The following is a 23,883-nucleotide window of genomic DNA, read 5'->3' as shown; positions in this document are numbered from 1 at the left end:
CCCAGACACACCTCCGCCTTAACGCGCCGGGGGCCACGAAAAACCATAAACTTGGTCTTCCCAACATTTATCTCCAACTCATGCTCGTGGCAGAAGATCTCGAAGCGAGACAGGGCCAACTGCAAACCCTGTCTCGTCTTCGAGATCAAAAGGGTGTCATCCGCGAACATGAGTAGGGGAATCTTCATTCCAGCCAAGGTAGGTGCATCAGTAGGGCTGTTTGAGAAATAATTTACAACCCCGTTGATGAATAGTGAAAACAAGGTGGGAGCGAGTACACACCCTTGTCGAACACCTTTGGACACTTTAAATCTATCAGTCAGCTCCCCGGGTTTACCCCAGCGGACACGGGCATACGTATTTTCATGGATGGTGGCCAAAAAAGAAACCAGTTCTTTTGGCATGCCCATATCCAAGAGTACTTTCCATAACTTGTCCCTCGGCACAAGGTCAAACGCAGACCTTAGGTCCACGAATGCCGCATACAACTTGCCGCCCCCCAGAAAAACAACCTTCCAATAAAGAAGTACTACCCTGAATACTTGGTCCAGGGTCCCAGTATGTGATCGAAACCCTGCCTGAAGAGGGGACAACACATCAAAGTCGGACATCCAAATTTGGATACGACCCAGAACGAGGCGGGCTATAATTTTTTGTACTGCGTCAATTAAACTAATAGGTCTATAATTGCCCGGGGCAGAGCGATCGCCTTTCTTATAGATCGGCAATATCTCTGCCCCGAGCCACGAATCGGGGACAGCAGCACCACCTGCAAGGGCGTTAGCCAGCAAGGTCAGGTATGGGATCCATACATCTTGCTCCTGAATGAATAAATCAGCAGGGATGCAGTCTGGTCCCGGGGCTTTACCACTCTTAATCGATCTTAACACTAACTTGACTTCACCGGGGGAGAATTCTATAGTGTTTTCAACACCTGGAGGACGAAAGATCTGCTTGTCCATCAAAACACCAACCTTAAACTGTTCCTCGAAATACGCTACCCACTGTTGTGGTTCAACTTGATTAGAGGGGCGTATATCCGAGGGGGAGTTACCCCATTTAAGGAGATGCCAAAATTGGACCATATTACGGTCGTGGCAAGCCTGATATAAATCCCTCCAGCGATCCTCATCCCAGTTTTGCTTGGCCTTAGATTGGGCAGTTTTGTAAACAAGTCTACATTTTTGGATGGTAGAAGGAGAGCCAGATTTAATGGCCTCTTTCAGAGCACTTTGGGCCAATATACAGTCCTTGTTGTACCACGTACATGGTCTCAACTCTTTACCCCTGCCAGTGGCAGGAAGACTTTTCACAAAAAAGGATTTAAGCTCGGCAAAGAGCTTGTTGTGGGTATCCCGGATATTATCCTTGATCAGGTTTTGAGATTTCATCAGGTTAAGTGAGGCCATGGTATTATTAATTAATTTTCTGATGGCTACCCGTGAGGTTTCACAAGTGGTGATTTTCGGCCATCTCACCCTTCTAAGATCATTAGTAAGGATGACATCCATAGGGGAACGGCCATCGGAAAAAGTGGGGGAGACTGCAAAGCTATTATCCTTGATACACAATGCAAGGGGGTTGTGGTCGCTCTCGACTCTACTTACTACCACCATGTCGTCTATGAGCGGCCACAAATCCAAATTGACTAATATATAGTCAATTCGGCTCCCTGATCTACCATTATCAAATGTCATCTTCCCCATCCTATCAGATTTTGTTCGCCCATTAACTGCTCTCATGCCCTGATTTAAACATAAGCCCTTCATAAAAAGAGCAGCATGAGACCATTTACTTACTGGTTCCAACTCCAGCATGGGAACACCCCAAGTTGAGTCTTCTTCCTCAGGGTATGCTCAGACGTGAGTCCCTTGCTCACTTTGCCACTGGATTCAAGCAAGCATGGCTGAAGATGGCTGAAATGGCAGAAACCGTCCTAGGAAGCTTGTTTCCGGTCCAGGGAAGGCATGGCTTGGCAGTTCGGGCTGGATTGTTCCCATGAGGCACAGGGTCAGAATGATTTGCATATGGCCATGTCTGAACTGGGGTGGCAGAGTGGGCTAAAGAACGGTGATGGATCAAACCCGGATCTGTTGACTGGGTGTGAGTGTGTGATTGGTTCTGATGCTCCGTCCATCACCACCCCCTTTTGTACCGCTTTGTTCGCCATAAGTTGGCAGGGTATGCTCAGACGTGAGTCCCTTGCTCACGTTGCCACTGGATTCAAGCAAGCCTGGCTGAAGACGGCTGAAATGCCAGAAACCGGTCCTAGGAAGCTTGTTTCCGGTCCAGGGAAGGCATGGCTTGGCAGTTCGGGCTGGACTGTTCCCATGAGGCACAGGGTCAGACTGATTTGCATATGGCCATGTCTGAACTGGGGTGGCAGAGTGGGCTAAACAACGGTGATGGATCAAACCCGGATCTGTTGACTGGGTGTGAGTGTGTGATTGGTTCTGATGCTCCGTCCATCACCACCCCCTTTTGTACCGCTTTGTTCGCCATAAGTTGGCAGGGTATGCTCAGACGTGAGTCCATTGCTCACTTTGCCACTGGATTCAAGCAAGCCTGGCTGAAGACAGCTGAAATGCCAGAAACCGGTCCTAGGAAGCTTGTTTCCGGTCCAGGGAAGGCATGGCTTGGCAGTTCGGGCTGGACTGTTCCCATGAGGCACAGGGTCAGACTGATTTGCATATGGCCATGTCTGAACTGGGGTGGCAGGGTGGGCTAAAGAACGGTGATGGATCAAACCCGGATCTGTTGACTGGGTGTGAGTGTGTGATTGGTTCTGATGCTCCGTCCATCACCACCCCCTTTTGTACAGCATAAATCTTTGTTAGAGCAAAGCATAGGCTTACAACTCCTCATGCTTTGGAGAGTGCCAATCAAATTCCCCCAAGTATACTATCTTGAAACATGTTAGGTTTTCACGAAGATGGTCTTTAAGCTACTTTCTCTGAGTGTTTAAAGAACAATTGATCATGCCATGGTTTCAAAGAGAGGATAAGAGTTTTTCATTGGTAGAATGCCAGAACAGAAAAGAGCCTTCCTCTGGCACATCTTTTTTAGGATCTCAGGATGGTAAGTTGAAGTAGATGAACTGATGACCTGAGAAACTTTGCAAGTCAATAGGGTGTAACTCTATATGACCATACAATGGATCTGAGATAGTGGAAGCATTTATGCATCATGTGAAGCAATTTAGATTTAGTTTTCTCTGCTATAGACAACTAGTCATAGACAACTAGCGTGTGGTGCAGGAATGATATGTGCAAAACCACAAGAGGGAGTGAAGAGGTAAAAAATAAGAGTTGGATTTGTCCTCCTCAAAAACGTCTAAAGTAAACAAATGGGATCCACTCTACATAGGATGAAGATAAAGGTATCTTTCCAGACCCTACGTTGTGTGTCTCTCCTATTATTCGAGGAAGCACACAACTTTGTTAAAATAACCCTCATCCACTAAAAGGACCCTTGGTGGCATGCTTCATCATCAGGTTCTTCCCGCCCCGCTGCGGGACGGGGCGTGTTGCGACTTACGAAGACGCGGGAGCACTGATTAGTGAACACTATGTGAAGGATGCAAAAAATGTGAGAGTGGAAGGGTCAGATGTGCAATTGTGATGTAGTTAAAAAACACCTGGCTATGTGGAAAAATAAACCTTAATGTTCCGTCTCTCCTCCATAGTCCTCCCTTGCTGGCCTGAACAGGAAGCACACCCAGACTCCCAGTCAGCCAATCACAATGCTGCCTTAGCAGTGTTTTGCTTGTTCTGAGCGCCATGTTTCGGCCCTCAGACACTGACTGGGAGCCAGGGCATGTTCTCCACGCAGGCTGTAATGAAGCCTTCATGGAGAAAATGCGCAGTGTGCAAGACTGTTTTGGGCCGGCCAAGTAGTTATTGCTCACTTAGGAGGGTGCTACCACTCCTCCCCTTCCCCCGCCCCCTCACGCAAAGCTGCGGAGGTAGGAAAAAATAAAATGATAATAACATAAGTATTTGTGTAATCAACCTCTGTAGACAATAAAGGAGAAACCCGTAAGCCCTGCTACGCTAAATCAATTCTTAGAATTTCTTGGAGCTAAATGTCTTAACCCTGACCAAAAGAAATCCTACCCCAATAATATGGGTGCTCACTTTAGCTCTAATGTCTGATTAGAATGTTGAGATTTTTTGGGCGAAACATCATGCAATAGAAAATCAAAGTGTATGCGAAGCTCAAATGCTGCTATTGTTAAAATCCAAAGTTAGTGTATTGTTCAGCAATTGCCAGAATTATTTCTGTGATTTGCAAAAACTCTCAATTTTAACAGCAAAATAGGCTTTCTTCTTCTCGTGGATGAAGGCATTTTTGTTTTTCTTTACCAACTTGGGAAGCGAAACCTTTTCAGTAAGCCATCTGTTCATCAGCTTGCTCTTGGCAGCCTTCAACCACTGCATTAGAAATGTTCAGTCTAAGCTGGAAGCAATCCATTCATAGAATTCTTTATCGGGTAGTGGAAGTATGTTCGTTTGACTTGCATGCTTCTGGATGTAAATCTTTCAGTGCAGGGTTCATCTTGATGTAATGGCATTTACACCTTTGACCTTGAGTAGTAATGGGTTCAGAAATAAATATCGGAGCAAACGTACCTCAACAAGAATGCCATTATTGTCCAACAATTTCGAAAGAAGAAAAATATTCCACAATTCATTTGCAAACAATATCAAATCTTGTGTATGATCAGCACGGTGGCCCTTTTAGTAACTTTTCAAATATCAGATTAACAAGCTGTGTAGAAATATCTTAGTGGATGAAGAAGTGTTGTAGTGAACCCAGAAGATGAAATCTCCTAGAGTACAAAAGTTATTTTTCTCCTCCGTTATGGCTTATTTGGTTGTGTAGAGGGAACGGCAAGCAATAACTCCGAGGGAGCTAGATAGGAAGGGAAAAAATCAGAAAAAAGACCCAAGAATAATACATATAATTCAGAGTTTGTAATTATGCATATAATGTATATTATTCACACAGCAACGACAATAATGAAATAAATATATGAAATATAAGTAAGTAAAAGAGAGCACGTAACGGGTAACTGTGAAATATGATCCGATATTGCCATCGAGGAGTTCTGGCAACATCTAAACCACGAAGCCGAAGGTCGAGTGGTTTATAAATGCCCTTGAACCCTAAAAGGGCAAAAGAGGACTAAGTGATTTATTAATTGGTTTGAGTACGCTTTACAAAGATTTTCAGCAAAATCCTGAGTTTCATTTTTAGTATTCATTGTTTGCCTGATACTGCAGGTGTAGCGCTCAATGTTTTTGTAAAAGCGTGTTTTGTAGGGGGATAAATAGTGTACTAATATTTAAAATGTATTTTCATAGCAGCAATAAATATTTTTGTTTGTCAACTTTTAAATGGAAAGCAGCATTGCAAGGAATCAAAACCATGTGTTCTAAAATGTGCTTTTCTTTTGTTGTGCATTGATTTAACTGGGGAATTTCTGGATTACAAACCCCTCCCTTGCTATGAGCCCACTATAGATGAAACAGTGCTGATGATGGCACCCAAACTGTATATACAGTTTAGATATAAGCTGTTACTGCAAGTGGCGTACCTAGCAGAAACACATTATCTATGGCCAGCATGTACAGGAGCTCCAGATATGCCCACTCACATAATTTCTTTTGTCAAGCATGCGCCTCACACTGAAACAAATGGATATTGCCCATTTGTATTTCGCTGGGAACTAGAAAGCACCTGGAGGCCTTCAGAATACAGATACAAAGCGATTATAGTGTTTGCTTTTGCCAAATTTCTAATGTCTGCTTGGATTTGGCGCACTAAGGGTAACATTTACAAGGGCATTGCAACACCGGAGCGGCACTTTTTACACCGTTCCAGTGGGGCAATGCCCTGCTCCATATTACAATGCGGTGCTAAGCCAATTTGGGTGGCTTAACGCCGCATTGTGTAAATAGCATACCCTTTTACGTAGTTATCTGCATTAAAGGGGCGTGCATGGGTGTTTCTGTGGGCTTTTTGACGCTGCCCCTGATTTACAAGGATCTGTAAATCTGAGGCATAGCCAACAACTGACGCCATTGAAAAGCAGGCATTAGAGTGGCGTAACGAGGAGAAATACTTGTATTTCTCCTCGTTTTCTGATGCTTCTATGTGTGCTGCATTCTGAAGCACACATAGAAGGAGCATATCACCTTTAATGATTGTTTATGTGCAGGTGTCCTTTCCTACACATAAACAATCATCCCTGCAACGCAGGCACCTTTGCACCATAGCGCAAAGTGTCTGTTTTGACTCTAGGCAGCTTTTTTAATGCCAGCGCAAGGGAAAACACAGGGTGCACCATATTGTAGTGAATACGGTGCATCTGTGTTTTTGAAATAACGCGGCGCTACTAAATTGCTTGCAGCGCTGCGCTTCATCATTTCTTTGTAAATATTCCCCTAAGTGTCTACAAGCTACTGGCGAAGTGTCCCTTCAACATGTGAGAGGTGTGATATTTCTTTTCCCCATTTGTCTATAATCCCAGATGTAAACCTTGTTGTATATTGATTAACATACTGTATGTGAATACTATTTTCCCGCACTTCTGTTTTATTGGTCTTTTTAATGTTTTTAACTTTTTTAATATGCATACTTTTCCACACATCTGTTTTGTTTACTCAGAAGCTTGTGTCTGTTTGTAATGTGTAGCTTGACAAAGACAGGGTTTGCACCTTACACATTAAAAAAATGGTATGACAATGCTCTTCTTTTTATTACTTTAACAGTAGCATGTCTTTCACATATGTATTTAAATGTTTTTTTATCTGTATTTCATGGTATCAGGTCATAGCATGCGCTCACACTTTACAATAATTGTTCAAACTAGAAATTGAGATTAGCTGGCATGTTTGGTCCTATTATGGGGCTGTACAGGACTAAAACAGTGCTGTCTATGCATATTGTGAGTGAGTTTATCTCTGTCAATTTTCGTTTACAAGAAGGGTAATAAAAATGAACCATCAAACTATCGGTCCATCTCTCTCATCGATTCTACTGCAAAGATTTTGAGGAAAGTGATTTTGGGGAACCTGGAAGCCTGGGTATATGAGAGTGCCTTCTTAACTTAGGTCCAAGATAGGTTTCGACCAGACTTGGGCAGATTGAGCACTTCATCTGTTCCTTATATTAAATAAGTATGTCAAGGCCAGGAGAGGTGCCATGCAGATGGCTTTTATGGACCTCTCATTGGCCTTTGATTTAGAGGACCGAGACAAACTGTGGGAGATTATGGGGCGAGAACGAGTTGATCCCTCGCTTGTAATGGTTTTGAAAAGAATCATCAATACACTACCATGAGGGTTTGCTTTACACAGGAGGGGGATTTGATGTCTCTGATTCCAGTTACTCAGGGGTTCAGACAGGGTTTTATTTTGGCCCCCTTTTATTTCTATTTTATATTAATGCTCTTGATGCCTTTTTAAGGTACCTAACCACAGATACTCCAAAAGTGGGCGACCATTTGAAACCCATACTCCTTTATGGGAATGAGGCGATGCTCTTATTGCGCACCGCTAATGGATTTAAAATTATTCTGGATGGGTTCAATATCTTTATGGCAGATTTGAAGCTTAAGGTCAATCATAAAAAATCGTATTTTTGCTTAGTGGCCCCAAAAACACGCGCTCTAGAAAGTTCTTTCTGGGAGGAACGGCAATAATGAAAATATCTATTAGCTATCTGGGGATATTATTTTCAGCTAACCTGACCTGGGACAGACTGGTAAATCAGAGGTCTCAACTTACTGATGCAGCTTATGAAGCACTTGATAGATTTTCAAAATAATTGGGACATGAACCTCTGAAAGAAATAGTGATGTTATATAAAAGTAAGTGTCTGTCAGTGGCCACGTATGGAGCGGGAGTATGGGGGTATACCCTGGTGGATTCTTTACGGACAGTAGTGAATACATTTCTGTCCAAACCTTTAGGACTCCTTAGATCCATTACAAGCCTGATCACACATAATGAAAGTGGACTAGGTTTCCTGGAAGATTTGGTGAGGCTAGCTCCTATCATGCTATAGTCCAAAATATGGTTATCTCCAGATTTGAAATTCACGTGTGACATTGTAGAAGACTGTTTAAAACAAAGCAATGCTCAGGCCATTCCATGGTTAAATTATGTCAAACTATCCCTGCAAGAATTGGGGCTGACACATCTATGGGCAAACACAAGAAACAATACCAGTTTTACCAAGGCACAGATTAAGTTTAAACTCTTAAAAGGCAAGGAAAAGCAAATAATGGAGAAAGCCAATGACATGCTAACAGTCCAACAGTACATATTTCTTTCCACATGCTCTGGCATGGAGCCTTATCTTTTGTAGATTAGATCACCCCAATATAGATTTTATCTTTCACGTTTTTGAATGAACATAATTCGTTATTTAGGGGCAATCCTAACCACCGGTTCATGATTCGCCTCCTTGTCACTGTGATGGGATTTCCTGCCAAACTAAGTAGCCTATAGATCCAGATTCTTATGGCTGCTCCTTAAAATGAGGCCTTTTAACGCGCATCTTAAAGGTCTGACATTTTTGCAGCGCTTAGAGCACCCAGTGACCTGCTTCGCTGTTTTAAATTTTATAATTCAGTCCCTGAGACTGAGAAAAAGATACACAAAGAAAGAGTATGCTGTTCCTCCTGGTCAGGGGTGATTCTGTGAAGTACACAATCTACCCCGGGTGGAGATAAAGTGAAAAATGAAATATGATGTCAAAAAATGAAAAGGGAGTGGGGGACCCACAAGGGTGGAACTAAAACCCTCACACACCCAGCAAGCTAGGTGTCATGCTTCATCATCTGGGTTTTGCTCCTCGTCGGGTCGGCGCTGCAATACCCAACGGGCACCCTGTAAGGGGCTCTTTATCGGAGATCTTTTGTTCCTTGCCGTAAGATGAGTGCAAGTAAGGGCCAGGTAGGTGTAGATGTTGGTGGGTGTATTAAAAAGGGTTGATTAGTCTGAATAATGTAATTTATTAGGTCAGTAAACCACCCTATTTAAAAACAGTGTGAGTGGCGGTAGTCTGGACTCATTAAGTCAAGGACTAACAACGCTCAGCTCGGATGGTCAACATGTTTCTTGCCTAATGGTCAGGAGGATCCAGCGGCAATTCATCAGGACCAGTGTGGTGCAAACTATCTACAATCGTGGTTTCGGCTGGGCGGGTAGGTCCTACGACCACCTTGGGCATCAGAAACGAGGCTACCACGCCATCCCAAAAGGCTCGCCACGCACCGATTGGAGCGGTACTAGTTTAGCTTTTAGGCCACTCCATTGCGAAAGTGATAGATTAATTCACACTTTCTTAGGGCAGACTTGACTAGGTACATACACATATATGTGAGACCCTGTCATACACCCTCACGATTGTAGATAGTTTGCACCACACTGGCCCTGATGAATTGCCGCTGGATCCTCCTAACACCCACCAACATCTACACCTACCTGGCCCTTACTTGCACTCATCTTACGGCAAGGAACAAAAGATCTCCGATAAAGAGCCCCTTACAGGGTGCCCGTTGGGTATTGCAGCGCCGACCCGACGAGGAGCAAAACCCAGATGATGAAGCATGACACCGAGCTTGCTGGGTGTGTGAGGGTTTTAGTTCCACCCTTGTGGGTCCCCCACTCCCTTTTAATTTTTTGACATCATTTTTCATTTTTCCCTTTATCTCCACCCGGGGTAGATTGTGTACTTCACAGAATCACCCCTGACCAGGAGGAACAGCATACTCTTTCTTTGTATGTCTTTCCAGGGCATGTAAGCTGGACCTCATTAAATATAGCCCACCCATTTTACTTCCTCTCTTTAGTTTAGATTACTGAGAAAAAGATACCCATCATGTAGTTAAATTGGCATTGTGAGGTCTCATGATTTGTATTTGTGAGAAGCTAGCCTGGTATATGCTGTCCACTAATTAAAGTGGGCACCTTGCACCAGTCCAAAAGACTAGGCCAGAATCCATCTCAGAGCCCAAGGTTAACCCTACTATTCCCTTGTTCCCTGTACCACCACGTGAAACTGTTCATGGGATAGCAGTTGCCTTAGGGGCAGTGGTGGTTGGAGTTGAATCCTTGGCCTTTGGACAACTGGCATCTTTTGTCCAATGGGTCTTTTCTTTACATAAGTAACACCAATGTTTCTTTTTGCCTTTTCCTTTGTTAGATTGTCCCCCCCCAGATGCAGGTTTTTGGGGCCCTGATGATGACTTGTCATCTTTACCTTTGTCCCCACCCTTATCTGAAGTTTCAGCATCATGCTTCTTTTGGTCACCACCATTGTTCTGGTTTCTCTGCTTCACCCTGGTTCTGACCCACCTATCTGCCTTCTTTCCCAATTCTTGGGGAGAGGTCAGATCAGAGCCAACCAGGTATTGATGCAACAACTGATTTTGGCAATTATTAAGGATCGACTCCCTCATAATCAAATTGTACAATCCCTTGAACTCATTCACTTTGCTGCCAAGCAACCAGCCTTCCAGAGCCTTAATGACACTATCTCCAAAGGCTACCCAGTCCTGATTCTGTGTCTTCTGTGTGTCTCTGAACTTAATCCTGTACTCTTCAGTGGTTAAGCCAAACCCATCAATGAGAGCACTCTTCAGAACTGAGTAATAGTCAGCATTCTCTTCTCTAACAGTGAGGAGCTTATCTCTACCTTTGTCGGCAAAGAAGAGCCACAAGATAGCTGCCCACTGCTCTTAAGGAACCCTCTGAACTTTACAGGCCCTTTCTAAAGCAGTTATCCATTTATGGATTTCATCCCAAACATGGTAGGGAGGGACTATCTTTCTCAGGTTCCTATTGTCAAAAGAATGTTCCTTAACTCTAGGGACACTGTTGCTGCCACCATGGGCTCTAGTCCCAATTTCTTTCTATCTCTCAGGACCTCTAGGGACTCTTTATCCAGGGCCAATTGCTGTTGCCTGAGCCTACGTTTAGCTTTCTCAAGTTCCAGGAATTGGTACTCCCTGTCATAAGAGTGGTCCCTCTTACTAGATACAGAGGTCCCTATAGACTGTCCTGAATGATGTGTCTCTGTAGAGGGAGATCGAGATCTCATTGGTAAACTTTGCACTCTTCCAGGAGGGGTGGAGAGCTTGGCTCAGCAGCAGGAGGGCAAAAATGTGTCTCTTGTCGCAGCATCCATTTTGTGCTGTCCGGGTCGAGAAGGCTGGCACCGGGAAGACCAGTGACCCCACGAAGCTCGCTTCAGAAAAGTGGAATCATACCTCCCACACCGGTTACCGGTGTGAAGGTATGATTCCAAGGTGTTTGATACTAAGCATGACATGTCTTGTTTCAGCCGTTTTCGAGATAGCATTTACCACAAGGTTATAATGCACCTCTACCTATATGTCTAGCTGAGTCACACTCAACTTGGGAGAATGGTCTCGGAAGGCTGCAGAGGGGCTCTGCTCATGCAGAGGCACCCTCTCATGTAAAACCCAGCCCCCTACCTTCAGGATTGTTAAGGCCTGCTATAGGGGTGACTTGTATGTTTTAAGTGTAGTGACCTATAGATATAGTGAACCTATATCTAAAGTAAGTGGTGCAAGCACCAGCTTACACAGGCTGCAATGGCAAACCTGTAGTTCCATTTTGCATGGCCTCTCATGGGTGGCATAATACATGCTTCAGCCCCTGGGAGGCCTCTCGGGTACCTATGCCCTGGGTACATGTGTACCATATACTAGGGACTTATATGTACCCCAGTATCCAATCTGGAGTGTACCAAAGTACATGGCATAACATTTTAAGGAGAAAGCAGATAGACTGGGGTCCTGATTAGCAGGATCCCAGTCAAACTAGTCAAACAGTGTAACATCAAGCAAAAAGTGGGGGTAACCATAAGAAGCAGACCCTATTTTTCTACAGTATTGATCTGATATTTAGTTGTATTTTTACTGATCTATTAGTATTTATTGTTAAGCCAGGAAAACCCTTTCGTATCATGAATTCATACTGGTGATGTGAGATTTTATGATTCTAACTTATATTTAATAGTATGTTTTAAGTTTGTATACTCAGTTGTATATAAATTGTCTTTTCTCTGAGCTTTTATGGACGTATAATCGACTGAATAAAGTTTTATTGATTGACTGGTCGATATCTGTCTTTGTATATTGCATGTTGCTTTTATGATTCTGGTGCTCGAAATAAAGCTTTCCAACCAACCAACGATATTATAGAGTAGGTTTAACACTGAAAATGGGAAAATACAGTTGTAAAGAAATGTGCCATTAGTTTGTTGGCCTGCTCAAGTCATTGGTTCACATTTGCCCTCCACTGGGAACCACACATTCTATTTTAGCGCTTGACTCTCTCAAGGTAGCGGAGTAGAGCAGTCCAAGGACTACACAAAGGTATTGGTGATGACTAGCACTGTGCTTTTTCTATGGAAAAGTCGATGTAAATTGATTACACACACACTATTCAATACTATGCAGTAATATACAAATATACATAAGGCTGGTGGAAATACCTTTGATGGCATTGTGTAATCACCTCGGACACCCTAAAGGGTCATATAAACACATCAGGTAAGTATATTGACCTGGTCAAAGTTTCAAGATCAACAATCCACAAATCAAAACATAATTTTATGAGTAAATGTAATAATTAAAATTCACCAGGTGTGAATGCACTTATTAATGTTCATAAAGTATATACACTTTGGTCAGCAGTCATTGTCAACATTATCGTAATAAAGCATTTACAAAAAATGAATGTCCCATGGATCTGTGTGAATTTTCTATACTTTCAACTATTTGGAAACGCAGTGTTAAATACAGCTCCTAGAGAGCATCACATTTAAATCACACCGTATGTAACCATATAATTATCCCCTCGAGAGCTCTATACTGAATGTATCTTGCTCTGGACACCTTATGGCCACAATAACGGCAGCCTTAAATTTCACCCTAGAGGGTGTTGCAATCCCAGCTGTAGAGCACATGCTCCAAACTAGGGAGTGCTTGAAAGTTCAAAGAATTCCAAGGTTGGTCCTTCCTTTTTGGATCCTTGAGACTTAGGGTCAGTACTTCTGCATCGGGGTCGGGGGCTTTCTTGAGGGAGCTGTAACGCTTCTGCAGCTCCCCAGTACCTTCTTTTTATTTTTAGTGGTGGCTCACCATCCTTGGCCCGCCACAACAGCAAAAACAAGTGAGCTTTTCAAGGCCCTGCAGGGGATTATGGGCCGCTCCCTCGGGGAGCTTGTTAATAATTGATTAGCGCTACGGCCTCTTTTTTTGTGTGACGTGCATCTTTGCTGTGTGGCAGCCTTTTTTTTTTTTCTTTTTTTTCTTTTCTTTTGGGGAGTGCCTCCTTTGTTGGGAGGCAGCCCAGGAGCCTACCCCTGCCTAGCGCCAGCTGGCTCCTTGAACAAGAGCACTTCTGCCACTGCCCACAGGAGCCAGTAGCTCTTCTCCTCTGACTGGTCCTATGGGCAACATGCTGGGATCTCTAGTGGCTGCTTACTCCCCCAGGCTCTGGCCCGCTGGGGGAGGGGGTCAAAGGTCAAATCTTTCTCCGGCAGGTAACTTGAGCCCCGTTAGGCCATTTTACTCCATCTTGGCCTCCTTTTGCCAGGAGGTCGTCTTCCTCAGCCCTCCTGACCTATAAGGCAACAAACATTGCAGGGAGCTGGTTCACTGGCTCTCCGCACCAGCCTTCTCTCCTCCTTGGCATAGAAGGCCAGTCTTCCTGCCAACTAGTCCTTAGGGGGTGCAAGTGGACCAACTTCCCTGGTCCTGGAGAGAGTCCCACTGTCCTGGGGACAACTGTAGTCAAAGTCCTTTGACCAGATAGAAATCAGGGGGTTACTCCTTCCAGTTGTCCATGGCTGCTGCCTCCAGCAGTCCCAGTGTACAGCAGACAATCACACCAAAGAGAGAGCTCTCCCACTTGAGCAAGACCTTTGAAGTGGGGGTGAAAAGTTTCAGAAGAGAGGCACCGCTGTCCTATCCTGGGGTGGCATATCACCTCTCAGCACCTGTCCCAACCTTTCTGCACAGCCTGCTGGTACATTCCAAAATGGCATCTCCCAGGAGTCTACTATTCGCATCTGCTCTGGGGCCTCCGATTAGCCCCTTGCATACATCACTCCCAGTGCATTTCCCATCAAATTTTCAAAGTAAGCCCCCTCCTGTGTCAATTACAGAGGTCTGGCTTCCTACTTTGTTCAGTGGGCTTAAGCTGGTCGGTCCCTGGTACAGTGTGATAGCTGATTGATTGATGCAGATCCTTCGTTCCCACCCCTTTCCTCCTCAGACTCCTCAAGCACTGTTAATTGCTCCCTTTGTGTGGGGAGGCCTTTGTTCCTGTTGCTGGAGAGAAATGTAATTAACTTGGCACAGCAGGGTGACAGAGGGCATGGGCCGTGATCCTGAGCTGAGCCACAGAAATATGACAATCTTGGGTGACTCGTACCCTGTCAGGTATCTTTTTGGAACTTGCAGAATTGATTTCCCGCACAGGTTTCAACCCAATTTGACTAGTCACTGGTCTCTGAAGGCCAAAGGGAAGTGAATCTGAAACCTAAGACAATTTTCCCGTACATGTATAATGGAGTGTCACTGCAGACAAAGCAGTAAACCACACTAATATTCCTTATGAGTGTACACTAACTTTATGAGGCCTACCCCAGGTCAATCTCCAATCCTGCCGAGTTCCCTCTGCACCAGGCTACCTGTGTGCAGCTGCCGGCAAGATTCTCCCACACGTAGCCCTCAAATGTGTGTTGACATGTAACCAGAAAAGTGTGTCTTACCCTTGTTGCATCACAGCAGTCTTATCTTAAAAGGCGGACACTAGTGGTAAACATGCACAGTCCATTTACCAAGAGTTTACCATGGGTGAGTATCCAGTGATGGGGCTCATCCACAGCAAAAAGGTAAAAAAAAAAACAGGTGATCAAATCTGGCTTCATACATTCTAAATGTACTGCACATAACTGGTGCACTATATTAGTCCTATTGCACCAACTGAGCCTGAACCCCTCCTTACAGGTGGCGGCAGTTCTGCTGGATGTCGCCAAGGCCTTTGATTCCATTGCATGGGAGTATAATTATGACTCCTATGGACATTCCAAAGGCATTCCTTCGGTAGATTCACCTATTGTATACTAAGGAGGTGTATTAACTGGCACACGTTTGATGGTTTCCCATATATAGAGAGACTTGACAGGGATGCCTCCTGTCGCCACTGTTATTTGGTATAACACCACAACTGCTGGCCTGTGTTATTCAGCAAAGATATGCTGCATTCTATTAGTATGTCTCTGTATACAAATCATATGGTGCTGTATGTCAGAGATCCTCCTGTGCACTTATCCCTAGTGATCCAGGAGTACATTGTTTCGAACACTACTTAGGCCTATGCATTTTATGGTCGAAGTCGGTTATTTTCCTGCTCACGTCTAGCACTCTGGAGAGCCCACTTTAATTTCCCCTAGTGTGGGACATGGGCCCTGTTAAATATTTAGGGGTATGGATTCTTAGGGATCCCAAATTGGTGGTAAGATCTAACTATGGCAGAGCTATCTCAAAACTGGAAGATCAGGTATCTCGATGGTTGAACCTGCCTCTGTCCTTGGCTAATAGAATTACAGGTGTAAGTGGCTCAATGCTGCCTTGTAAATAAGGCAAAGCCCACATCACCACAGGAACATCACTAAATGCGACGTTCCTGTGGCGATAGGGGCTTTTAAATATGCCCCTTGATCACTAAACTTTATAATGCAGCACAGATTGATAGGCTGCAGATCCCTAATGAGACGGTGGAGGGCTGGAACACAATACTTGATCAGCCACTGGAGGGGGCAGACTGGAAATCTTGCTGAGCACAACTACACACCCTTACTTCTAATTGCAAATTGCGAATAATACATTTCAATTTTTTACACCAAATGCATTATACTCCTGTCAAATTATACAACTTTGGGTTGGGGGCAGATGTGCACTGTGTGTGATGTAGGGCGGTGGAGGCAGATTTCTTACATTTGGCCTTGCAATGTGCCTCCATAATACAATATTGGACTCAAGTCACCAGGATTCTAACAGACATGGTGTCAGAACAAATTGACTGCGACCCTGCTGTGTGTCTACTGGGACTGGTCAAGAACCTGCAGCCGGTCAACTGTAAATTTGTGGCTGTGGATTTCTTGTTGGCGAAGAGGAGGGTGGCCCTTCACTGGGGAAATTGTGCAGTGCCCACCAAGAAGAACTGGTTATCAGGTATGGATTACTGTGTGTCTCAATTGGAACTTTATGTGGAGGAATTGCTGTGGCCTTCGAGGCCCAAGAACATTTGGGGCCCTTTCCCAAAATACCTGCTGACGAATCTGGAAAAGCCGGTGTGACAGGGGGGTAAAACAGGGGGTAAAAATGGGGAAACTCATATCAAGTATGGTATATTTCTATTACATGTGGACCAATGACAATGCTATGATTGCATTTTCTTTCTGGTCACTAAAAGTATTGGGAACGCTGGTGATTGTATGCTTGATGCCTTATTCAAATGTGTTGCACATTGTGTTACTTAAAATTAATAAGGATTAAAAAAACATAATTATCTTGAAAAGACTGCTTTTTCAATAGAATTAGATGGGAGATGCTGAAGAGTATAATTACTAGCTAGTTGTAAATGGAAGGGCAATATGGGCTCTATAATGGTATAAGTCTCCAACATTGTGTGGTCATTAAGGCCTCCCAGCTTGGCCGATGGCAGCTATGTTTGGGCTTGTATTTAAGTAGTTACTTGACTATTAACATTCATGGGGTCTTGAGGGGGCCACAAAGGGTGTATAGTAACAATGTTTGATACCTCTTTGTTGGGGATATGCTGGAGGTTGAGTTTCACGCTCCTTCGGTAACGGTAAGAGACATAGGTTAGTTATGGATTCCTCACCTTAGAATTACCCCCAGGCGTCAGACTGGATCCGGAGAATTTTTTCCTCAGCAGTACCTCTGCGCGTCGATAGGTGGCGTCGGTCAACTCCACGTTCTTTGGCATCGTGGTCACCGGAATGACGTTGCGGTATCTACTTAGATGCTAAACTCACTCGCTGACGTCAGTTCTTTACACTGCATTCCACGCCAGAAGCACAGAGCCATGCAAGACACTGACCACTAATGCACAAAAACCTAGGACTCTGAAAGGGGAGTCCCTTACCCTAGAAATCAGTTTGCAGAACGGGGAGGATGGGTGGGGTGGTGAGGAATCCATAACTAACCTATGTCTCTTACAGATATATCGTTACCGAAGGTAAGTAACTTGTTCATCTGAAAGAGACAGTTAGTTATGGATTCCTCACCCTAAAATAGATACCCCAGCAATACCAACCCAGGTGGTGGGTCTGCGAACCAAGTTCACACCAGAAAGTCCTGGAGGACTGAACGGCAGAAAAAGCCGTCTCTCTGGACTTGGCAGTCCAGGCAATAGTGTTTGGGAAACGTGTGCAGTGAAGCCCTTATAGCTGCCTGGCAGATGTCAAGAAGGGGGACTCCCGGTCCCAAAGTAGTAGTGGCTGCCGTTGCCCTGGTGGAATTAGCATGCAACCCAACTGGAGGTTCCTTTTTTCGCTAAGGAATAGCAGATTTTGATGCAAAGAACGACCCATCGGGATATGGTTCGTTTTTGCACGGCCCGACCTTTCTTGGCGCCCACATATCCGACAAATAGCTGGTCGTCCACCTGGAATTGCTTTGTGTGATCCAGATAGAAGGAAAGCGCATGTTTTGGATCCAGACAATGGAGCCTCTCTTCCTCTTTAGAAGGAGGAAGAAAGAAGGTGGGCAAAGTGATGGTCAGTCCTATATTAAAAGAGGTAACCACTTTGGAAAGGAAAGAAGGCCTAGTGCGGAGGACAACCTTGTCCGGATGAACAGCCAGGAAAGAAGTCTTAGAAGAAAGAGCCTGTAGCTCACCCACCCTGCGAGCAGAGGTGATGGCAACCAGATAGGCACTTTTAAGGGTTAAAATCCTGAGAGGACAGTTATGTAGCGGCTCGAAGGGAGCACACATCAAATAAGTTAGAACCAGGTTCAAGTCCCACTGGGGCATCACGAAAGGAGTAGGAGGAAACAAATGAGTAATGCCCTTAAGGAAGCTATTTACAATAGGGGACTTGAAAAGAGAAGGCTGGTCAAGCAGCCGAAGGAAGGCCGAAATGGCCGAAATGGCCGAAAGATAGCCTTTGAGAGTGCCCAGAGCAGAGCCCTGCTGAGCCAAAGAAATAATGAAGAGGAGAACCTCTGAAAGGGGGCAGAGTGGGGATCCATAGCCTTTGCTGTGCACCATGCCACAAATTCTTTCCATCTACAGGCTTATACCGTTTTAGTGGAGGGGCGCCTGGCTGCCAAGATAACATTACAGACTTCGGGAAAAAAGTTGACAGCTGTCAACTGTCGCCGCTCAATCTCCACGCAAGGAGGTGGAGGCTTGCAGGTTCGGGTGGAGGACCGTCCCCTGATGCTGCGACAGAAGATCCTACCGAAGAGGCATTCTGATTGGAGGATCGATGGCCATGTGTAACAGCTTGGTATACCAGACTCTCCTCGCCCAATCCGGAGTCATAAGAATGACTTGGACCCGGTCGCACTTGATCTTTTTCAGCACTCAAGGCATAAGTGGAATAGGCGGAAAGGTGTATAGAAAACCGCAACTCCACTCGCGACGAAAAGCGCCACCTAGCGAGTGCCGTCTTGGAAATTCCAATGTGCTGAACTACTGACATTACGCCTTTTCTTCGGTGGCGAATAGATCTAACCAAGGCTCTCCCCACTGCTGAAAGAGACCTTTCACCACCTCCGATTTAAGACACCATTTGTGATCCATCATGCAACTGGGTCGGCCCTGGTGTTCAGAGAACCTGCCAGGTGTTGAACCACCAGGGATATGCCCTGATGTTCCAGGCATGTCCAAAGGCGGAGAGCCTCTTGACATAGGGTCCACGACCCCACCCCGCCCTGTTTGTTGCAGTATCACATGGCGGTGGTGTTGTCCATGGACACATGCACCTCTCTTCCCCACACAGAGTGAAGGAATGCTTTTTGTGCTAGACGAATCGCCCAGAGCTCCAAAAGGTTGATATAGAGCCTGGACTCTACCGGAGACCAGAGGCCTCTGATCTCCGCCTCTCCCATGTGGCCACCCCACCCCAGCAGTGATGCATCTGTCACCACTGTGAACTCTGGTTGGGGAAGTGAGAGGGATCTGCCGTTGACCCAATCTCCGTTCGTTAGCCACCACTGCAACTGGCGTGCAGTGCCCTCTGAGATCTGGACGCAATTGGAAAGATTCCCCCGATGCTGTGACCACTGGAAGTTCAGGTCCCACTGCAGAGCCCGCATATGTCACCGGGCATAGTCCACCAACAGGATGCAGGAGGCCATGAGGCCCAGTAGCCTCAGGGTCAGAAACCCGGGATAGAGGCTGAAAGATCGGAATCATAGCCTGAATATCCCGGACTCGCTGCTCGGGAGGACAAGTCCGAAACTACACTGTGTTTAGAACAGCTCTGATGAAAAGGAGCTTCTGAGAGGGGTTCAGGTGTGATTTTGGCACATTGATGGTGAACCTCAGCGAATGCTGAAGGTCGGCCGTAGTCTGGAGGTGGGTGACAGCAGCCTGGGGCGAGCCCGCCTTCAACAGCCAGTCGTCGAGATAGGGGTAGACTGGAACCCCGGATCTGCGCAGATAAGCTGCGACCACTGCAATCACTTTACTTTCGTGAACACCTGAGGGGCGCTGGTAAGGCCAAAGGGGAGCACAGTGAACTGAAAGTGCCCGTGGCCTACCGTGAACCACAGGTAAAGCCAGTGGGCCGGCAGGACGGGGATGTGAAAATAAGCGTCCTGCAAGTCCAAGGCTACCATCCAGTCTCCAGGGTCAAGAGCAGACAGGACCTGAGCCAATGTCAACATCTTGAACTTCTCCTTCCGGAGGAAATGGTTGACGTCCCTGAGATCCAAGATAGGAAGCAGGCCCATGTCCTTCTTGGGCACTAGAAAGTAGTGGGAATAACAACCACGACTGACTTCTGGGGCAGGAATGTGCTCGACAGCTCCCTTGGCCAAGAGAGCCGTGACTTCCTGTTGGAGAAGGGCCAGGTGATCCTCTGGCATGCGATGGAATTCAGGTGGCATGGATAGAGGGGTAGTCTCGAAGGGGAGGGAGTAGCCCCTTCGGACTATCTGCAAAACCTACCTGTCCGACGTGATGTTGAGCCAGTGGGGGAGGTGATGGCAAATCCTGCTGCCCACTGGCAATTGATGGGCCTGAAAGGTCAGACTGGGAGGGTTTGGAGGCAGATGCAGAGGGGGCGCCGGTGGACTGGCCAGCTTGCTGGCCCCCCGACCCACGGCGGTGGGATCCACATCCCAGGCCACGCAGAGGCTGGACAGCTTGTGCAGGCTTGTGGCTCTGGGCAGTATGTGGCGAGGCACCCCTTTCGTAGCCACGAAAGCGGTGAAAAGCAGCTGCACTGGGCGGGAGATGGAAGCGAGGCCTAAGGATCTGGCCACAGCCCTAGAATCCTTAAAGCGCTCGAGCGCATTGTCTACCTTGTTGCCAACAGGCGACGGCCATCAAAGGGCATGTCCAAAAGTGTTGATTGGACATCCCGCGAAAGCCAGTGGTCCTCAACTAGGCAATAGCCCATCTCAATGCTACTGATGTGGAAATTGTCCTGCCCAGTGAGTTGGCGGTGTCTATCCCACACCAGATAGTGAACTTCACTGCGTCTCTCCTTTTGGAACAGCACAGGAGAGCACGGCCCGGGCCTTCTCCAGGCACTGTGGCAGCACCTGCCCAACAGTGTCCCACACCGAGTGGGAGTAATGGCCCAATAGACATGCAGTGTTCACCAACAGCAGTCCTAAGCTGGAGGAAGAAAACCTCATCTTCCCAAGGTGGTTCAGCTTCTTGGATTCCCTTTCAAGTGGAGTGTTAGGGATTGGGCCCTTGGAAGTTGAGGCTTGGACTACCAAGCTCTCAGGGGTAGGATGGAAAGAGAGGAAAATGGGGTTGGCTGGGCAGTGGCGTCGGGCAATTAACCTGTCCACAGGAGACCCTGTGTTGGGCTTGGACCAAGTGCCCAAAACGATGTCCATAAAGGCCTCATTTAACTGCAGCAAGGGCTCCAAGGAGAGCGCTGCAGGTTGAAGCACCTCTGTCAGGAGGTTAGTCCTGCCTGCCACCATAGGAATCTCGAGGTTTAGGGCTTTGGCTACCCTACACAACACCACTGCGTACGATGCACCCTCCTCCGTAGCCACGGTAGGGGAGGAGAGCATGCCAAGGCTGCTGTCATGGAAGGCCTAGAGCCCCCAACTGAGTCGGAGGCCCCGAGGGTGCGCCGTCGGAGTCAGACTGCCCGAAGATGGAGTGTAAGTCTTCGTTCTCTTGCAAATTCCTTTGTTGACTAGAACACCATGATTGAAGCTTATAGTATTTGAATCACGACAGCCTTCCCTGTGTGATCTTGGTTATGGCTTCCCAATTTACGAGATTAAATCAGTCTCTTGAATCTCCCCATCTTCTAATGTCTGCATCTCTTAGTGGTGTGCTAAGTTAATCATTCAGACACAGCAGTGGTCTGGATGAATTCCATATTGGGGCGCCTTGGGTGTAATAATGTATACCAAATGCTTTCCTCATGAGGTACCAGTCTTGTAACACGGCTCCTAAGGTTTTCAGATTAACCTTCTTAAAGAATATTGGCACTCTAAATTTGTACAAGAATTTATCTTGGCCTAAATCCTTTATGATTGTACCATGCATAAATTCCCCTAGGTGATTTATCTGGCTGTCAGCAGCATCAAACTGTTTTTAAAATGAAAAGCATAGGCATATGCTAGGAAATCAGGCAATGCTAGCCCTCCTTTTTCTAACTTCTTCCTAAATTTTTCACAGAAAGTCACACACCCTTTGAGGCTCGGCTGAAACTGCTAACCATACCCTATATTTTAGCACTACTGGATTTTGAAAGTAAAAGCTGGATACTGATCAATAAAAAGGGTAGTTTTGGTAGTGTTGTAGCGGAAACGCTGTAAAATATTATTACTATGCGCTTACCCTCTTTACTACTCCAACCATACTGGGCCCTTTATGATAAGAGAAAGTACAGCATTTCCATTTACCACAGAGGGAGTGATCCTCTGACACATCTTTCTCCACCAATAGGGAGGGGTGGAAATAAGGGTGGCCAAACACCTCGTTAGCTTTCCAACAACGATCATTAATTGACAGTCAACTCACAAATTTGAGACCAAATTTAGATAGACCACTCTCAAAAGCATACTGTAGGATAAACCCTTTTCCTCCCCCTGTGCTAAGCCTTTTTTTGGCTATTTGGGGTAGTCCGCGCTTAGGCTCCTGTAACTTTTTACCACATAAGGTATCCACGCCAGATTTGTTACCTTTTCTTCCAACATCATGGGGATTCTAAAGGTACCCAGGGTTTGTGGACTCCCCTGGAGGGGACCCAGAAATTAGCCAAAATACAGTTAAATGTTGTCATTTTTTGGGAAAAATGGAAAGAAAGTGCTGCAAATGAAAGCGTCTGGGTTTTTCCCTGCAAATGGTATCAAAAAAGGGTTTGTGGGGCTGGAATCCACATTTTCCCAGCTTTTAGGGAATGACAGCCTTTGGTCAGAATACCAAAACATTTTTACACAGTTTGGGCATTTTTCTGGGACATAGCCTATTTTTGCTATTTTTTGTGCTTTCAACCTCCTTCCAGTTAATGGTAGAAATAGATATAAAAGCAATAATGGATCCTGGAAAGCTATACATTTTAGTAAAGTGGGCACAATTCTAAATTCAGCAAGGGGTCATTTGTGTAGATCCTTCAAGGTTTCTTTATAGAAACTAACAGTTAAATATAGGAAAAAATTTAAATTAGTTGAAAAAAATGCCTTTTGTGTCAACGTTTTCACCTGTAACTTCTTCTAATTATGACAGCTCTTTGAAAGCAATATACCGTTACATCCGTGGGACCTTACTGGTTGTGGGGATATATAGGAGTTGGAGGTTCACCAAGAACCCGACGAACCCAGAGCCAAAAACTGAGCGGCAACTTGCAATGGTTTTTTATTATGTACCGGGTATATAGCAATTATTCAGGGAAAATGTATGCATGGAAAAATCGGTATGAAAGACACCTATGTATTTCTGAAATGGGAATAAAATATAGAGTTTAGAAACAGTAGATATTTGCACATTTCCGAAATTGGGAAAACTCATACTAGCATGAGAATTATCGGTCATTTTTCAAAATGACTTCTTTTTTACACATTGTCTTTCATTTGGAAGGCAAAAATGCATCGAAAGTCAATAGGTAATAACAGTTGCTTTACAAATCTGAATTACCCTAAGTCTCCCGATACAAATGGTCCCTCACTTGTGTGGGTAGGCATAATGCCCACGACAGGAAACGGCTCAAAACGCAACATGAACACACCACATTTTCAAAATGAAAAATTATCCTTTTTTTACAAAGTGCCTAGCTGTAGTTTTTTAACCCTAGCTCTGCCGGTACCTAGAGAAGCCTAGCATACCTATACATTTTTGAAAACTAGACACCCAGGGGAATCCAGGATGGGGTGACTTGACTGGCTCTCACCAGGTTCTGTTACCAGGAATCCCTTGCAAACCTAAAAAAAGTTTTTTAAAAAACACATTTTCCTCACATTTCTGTGGTGGAAAGGTCTGGAATCTGCGTGTATCCACAAATTTTCACCCACCCCACATTCCCCAAAGTCTTCAGAAAAAAATGGTACCTCACTTGTGTGGGTAGGCCTAGTGCCCGCGACAGGAAACAGCGCAA

General features: G+C 45.5%; 1 protein-coding gene across 1 annotated transcript in view; it reads left to right on the top strand.

Annotated features, from left to right (window-relative positions):
* ANKRD33B (ankyrin repeat domain 33B) overlaps positions 1-23,883 on the top strand; it is a 278,497-nt gene that overhangs the window by 222,856 nt on the left and 31,758 nt on the right. The window lies entirely within an intron of this gene.

The sequence above is a fragment of the Triturus cristatus genome, chromosome 5_2 (genome assembly GCF_964204655.1).
Source record: "Triturus cristatus chromosome 5_2, aTriCri1.1, whole genome shotgun sequence".
Lineage (NCBI taxonomy): Eukaryota > Metazoa > Chordata > Amphibia > Caudata > Salamandridae > Triturus > Triturus cristatus.
This window is presented reverse-complemented; position numbering and strand designations above follow the sequence as displayed.